At 43.9% G+C, this 5,299-nt stretch overlaps 1 long non-coding RNA gene across 4 annotated transcripts; it reads left to right on the top strand.

The window, feature by feature from the left end:
- The first annotated feature begins 463 nt into the window (after positions 1-463).
- Positions 464-3,302, top strand: LOC123128337 (uncharacterized). 4 transcript variants are annotated; one of them, XR_006463084.1, is made up of 8 exons: positions 611-888; positions 1,636-1,682; positions 1,782-1,865; positions 1,954-2,179; positions 2,267-2,370; positions 2,480-2,539; positions 2,655-2,705; positions 2,815-3,302. It is a non-coding gene; the product is annotated as an uncharacterized lncRNA (long non-coding RNA). The 4 variants fall into 4 exon arrangements; XR_006463083.1 differs by having other exon boundaries at positions 464-888; positions 1,636-1,865; positions 2,264-2,370; XR_006463081.1 differs by having other exon boundaries at positions 1,636-1,865.
- The last annotated feature ends 1,997 nt before the right edge of the window (positions 3,303-5,299 follow it).

Below are 5,299 nucleotides of genomic sequence, written 5' to 3'. Positions count from 1 at the left end.
GACGGCCAAACCTCCTCCGATCGACGACCAAAACTACGGCGGAAGCGCGGGCGTGGTGGCGGCCATGTCGAGACGTGGTTTGGTATGGACGGCGGGGGGGCTGTGCGGTGAGGAGGCGGCCGGAGAATAGCGGCGGCGTCGGCGGCGGGGCGGGGCGGAGAGAGAGGGTGAAGCGTTGGGAGCGGAGGGACTGCTAGTGTCCCCGACAGGCGGGCCACGGGGAGGACAAGGGCGTGCGTCGAGGCCGTCCGCTCGCGTCCATTTCACCCCAAACCGAGCGCAAGTTTGGGCCAGGATGGGTCGAAAGCGGACGGAATCCGGACATTTGTCCGTTTACGCCCGCGCGCTGGGCCGTCTCATTTGTCCCTTTTATCCCAAACAGACGGGGGCGGACATAATAGGGTCGCGTGGTGGAGTTGGCCTCAGGTTGGTGGATTTCCGGTAGGGGGCGGTGGACAGCGTAGTAAATGACAAAGTCAGAGGCAAAAAGGAGCTCTCCCTATCTCATCGCCATTGACGCCCGCTCAGGTCTGCGGCGGAAGGAATACGCGGCGGCGATTCCCGGATGGAGTTCCTCATGCAACCGATATCCTCCCTAGCCCGTCCCCCCCCCCCCCCCCCCCCCCCCCCACAAGATAGTTACTGTTGGTGGATTTTGCATTGGATTTGTGCCTCTGATCCATGGATTTTGGTGGACCGCAGGACTGCAGTGATGGAGGAGGTGAACCGCAACGAGCTACAATGGAGCCGCTGCCCTACCCAGCTGTGGCGACAGGAGCCGAAGAGCTGCCCCCAATGGCCACAGGTAGCGTTGACGGGCAGGTTTGTGCGGCGGTTGTGGCAGCCGATAGGCCAAATTGATCCAAAAACTCCTGGCTGGACTCGCAGGTAATCTCTTCGCTAATGGTGTTTGGATTGAAGACTGTTTGTCCGAATTTAGGTGTACTTTAAATCGCATGAACTGACTTGCAGATAGGCTGGTCAGTTTTGCAGGAAGTTTTAGTTACAAACTTTGGAATAAGTAGATCCTGGAGAAATTATAATAGTTATATACAGATTTTTTTTGGAAATCCTGTGTGTTTTCCTCCTAGCCAGTGCTGAAGATACTAGCACCAACGCATGATTAACAACATGCATAACAGTGTTAGTCTGTTTTATGGATACTTGATTCTGATATGAGAGAATAAATATCAAAACTGAGCAGAAAACTTTTATTACAAACTTAAATCTAAAACACAAAAAATGTAGGGTGAACTAACAGCAAGTCTGTTCGATATGGGTGTTTTGATTGTACACTGTTTGTCCAATTTTAGGTGAACTTAGAATTGCATTAACTAAGTTGCATATAGGATGATCAGTTGTGCAAATAGATTCCATTTATAAAAAAGGTGTAGAGGAATTAAAATTGTTATATATATTATGTGGAATAACAGTGCTGGAGGTACTGGCACCCACCAGATGAATTAAAAAAAGCATAAGACTGTTGGTTAGTTTTGTGGATACTCGATTCTGATATGAGCAAATAAATATCAGAATTCAGTTGGGAAATTTTTGAATTAAAGTTTAATTTGAAATTGGCAAAATGGGAAGTAGATGACATGTCAGTTTGGAATGATGTTCCCAAATATGATACAGGTCAGCAGGCAGCAAACAACCACATGGCAGCTGTTGAGACAGAGATAGTTAAGATGCTACACAATTATTAGACTGTTCACTTGATGAGTGGTGATCACATAAAAATAAACTCGCAATGATGTTTACGTGCTAAAAACCCATAACAGATGGCCTAATGCGCGCGATGACAAGCAATCTTGGTACTCAACCAATTTTCCTGAAGTTCCAGACTGAAATCAATGGTACAGTTGGTATGTTTCCGTGTCCATACATATGAAACAAGTCATTCATTTAGTAGCAGGCTCTGTTAACAACCATAAAATTCTCATGACAAACCAGGTGTGGTGTATGTGAGCTCTACCCCGGAGAATCGTACGAGAGGTCCAGCTGTCTCTCCGGCAAGGCAGTGGCAGAAGAGACGTGTGCACCGTCCAAAATAAGAAGTGTCATAACAGGTATCGAAATTCACCTTCCAGGACCATGTCCTCTGCATCGGAGAGCTCTTACAGCGATGCAGTCGGTAGGAGCAGTGAGCCAGTGATCAACCTGGACCAGGCGCTCCAAGGTAAAAAGAAATTGGATGATATAAGAGTGTATGTGTTATTTTTCAGTGTATAGTGTTAATCAATTAGATAAAATTTGAAAACAGCAGGTGGGAGAGCTGTGCCTCCTGGAGACTCAGCCGGGAGAACAGAATTTGCAGTTGGGGCAATGCCGGTGGCCAGAGTGAAGCATATGTGTTCCCTGGAATAATAAGTACCCTGACTCGCCTATTTCGTTTTTTTACTGCACATCATACGCCTATTTCTAACTGCATGTATGTACTACCAAAAACATACAATGACTGGATGATCTTGTACTACAGTTAGGGCTGCAGGGGAGTCTTCATGTGCAGCTAATCGTCGAGGCGGTCCTGCAGCAGGAGGTGCGTGGCATTTGAAACCATTGGGAGATTATTTTGACATCTGGCAAATATTTTGTAAAATGTTGAGCAAGACAGTTAGAAACCTACTTGATGCAACTTTGGAATGCCTATGTAGGCACCCAGGCACACATGCTTCAGGTGCATCAGGTGGCAATGGCACTGAAGAGTATGTTAATCTAATAGGGAACATCCAGCCTGAGCATCAAGTTATAAAGCATATAATTTTGCAATGGCATTCTGGTCTGTTGTCCCGTGCATGACATTCGGTTTGCCAGTTTTGCAGTTGGGGAGGGCAACAATCAGGGTGCTGAACGCAATGTCAGAGGTTCAGGTGCTGACTCGGGGCGGATGATGAGCAACTTAAGGTTCCGCAGCAAACGGACAAGGTTCTGCAGCATATGTCGGCGGCAGGGGCACAAGAGGACTACGTGCCCGGACAGGGGTGATGCCCCAAAGCCTGTTCGCAAGCCAGCGAGGTGCAAAAAGTGTGGAATCGAAGGGCACAGGCGAAACAACTGCCACAAAGTGGGTGATCTGCGGATGATTGGGTTGTGAGCAATTGCAATAATTTGTTTGTTTAGACTACCTGTAGAACTTCATGTGTGCGTTGGTAGTTCCATCACTAGAACTTCTTTATTTCCATGCTTGCTGGGTGGAGATAATTACACCTACAGTCCTTATACTCTCCGGCATGTAACATGATGGTCCTCAAACTCGTGGAGTGCTCCATTATGGTCCTCAAATACAAGAATACGCTTCAATATGGTCCTGGCTACATCTCATGCTACTCCCGGCAATACAGTACAAATGTGGGCCTCACATGTCAGCACATCAGAGAGAAAAAAATGTAGTTTGGATCAAAAGCACGCACATTTATTGGGAAAAACTATCTATCTTCATTCAGGACCACAACACGGACATTTATTGGGTATCCTCACTATAGTTTCTAAATACAAAACTATTTAAAATAAATTGACAGCATGTATTTTGGATAATGTTCAGCGTGGTTATATTTTTATCCAAATCTACGCCTAACTACTGTTTTTTATTCTTTATTTTCAAGTACGTTTTTTTCCTTTTTAACTTTCCCATTTTTTAAAAAGTAAGAAAAACTACAATAATTATTAATACATAATTTATGTATATTATTTAATAATTTGTCAACTAAAAGGAAAAATAAACACGTAGATGATAAATAAAATAGAAAGGAAACGGGTACGTTACACACTGATTTATCTAAAGTTCTATATCATTGTTAGACACGAATCATCGTCCGGTCCATTGGTTAGCTCGTCTGTTAGGTTGATGTGTGGGCTCTGCATCGAATCCTGGATTGGTAATTCTTTTTCCAAGTTCCTCTTTGTTGTGCTGACATGCAGAATATTTTTTCCATGTTCCTCTTTGATATGCTGACATGCAGGACCCACACGTGTATCGAATGCTGATGTGGCACAGGGCTGGGCAGCGTGTTGTAGTGGGAGACATAACTAGGACCGTATTGGAGCATATTCTCGTATTTGAGGACCATAGTGAAGCACTCCGTGAGTTTGAGGACCATCATGTTACACGCCGAAGAGTACAAGGACTGTAGGTGTAATTATCTCTGCTGGGTGTATTCAGCTGCTGTTGTGCCAACTATGTATAATCTGAAGCTACTCTATGCTACAAATGGTTTGGAACTGTGTGTATGAGGGTTCGTCGGTAGTTCCATTAGTAGAACTTCTCTACTGTCACGATTTCTGAATTTTGTGCCACAATGGAGCTTCTGGATTGTCATGATTTTCTGAATTTTGTTCTAATGTGATGATGCATTATGGAATTTTGATTACTGTGAAACATATCTTGGTTTCTGAATTATGTTCCACAGTAGAACTCCTGTACTGTAATGATTTCTGGATTATGTTGCAATGTGAGGATGCATTATGGAAATTGGATGACTCTGGAAACGAGTCTTAGTTTCTCAATTTTTGGTGTCTGTATTTTTTTGAGCCGGGCATAACCCCTTTCCATTACTTAGCATAACGGAAATACAAATAGTTTTAAGACCATAGTGAAGCACTCCGTGAGTTTGAGGACCATCATGTTACACGCCGAAGAGTACAAGGACTGTAGGTGTAATTATCTCTGCTGGGTGTATTTAGCTGCTGTTGTGCCAACTATGTATAATTTGAAGCTACTGTATGCTACAAATGGTTTGGAACTGTGCGTATGAGGGTTCGTCGGTAGTTCCATTAGTAGAACTTCTCTACTGTCACGGTTTCTGAATTTTGTGCCACAATGGAGCTTCTGGACTGTCATGATTTTCTGAATTTTGTTCTAATGTGATGATGCATTATGGAATTTTGATTACTGTGAAACATGTCTTGGTTTCTGAATTATGTTCCACAATAGAACTCCTGTACTGTAATGATTTCTGGATTATGTTGCAATGTGAGGATGCATTATGGAAATTGGATGACTCTGAAAACGAGTCTTAGTTTCTGAATTTTTGGTGTCTGTATTTTTTTTTGAGCCGGGCATAACCCTTTTCCATTACTTAGCATAACGGAAATACAAATAGTTTTAAGACCATAGTGAAGCACTCCGTGAGTTTGAGGACCATCATGTTACACGCCGAAGAGTACAAGGACTGTAGGTGTAATTATCTCTGCTGGGTGTATTTAGCTGCTGTTGTGCCAACTATGTATAATCTGAAGCTACTGTATGCTACAAATGGTTTGGAACTGTGCGTATGAGGGTTCGTCGGTAGTTCCATTAGTA

This window comes from Triticum aestivum, chromosome 6A, assembly GCF_018294505.1.
Source record: "Triticum aestivum cultivar Chinese Spring chromosome 6A, IWGSC CS RefSeq v2.1, whole genome shotgun sequence".
NCBI classification, from domain to species: Eukaryota; Viridiplantae; Streptophyta; class Magnoliopsida; order Poales; family Poaceae; genus Triticum; species Triticum aestivum.
This window is presented reverse-complemented; position numbering and strand designations above follow the sequence as displayed.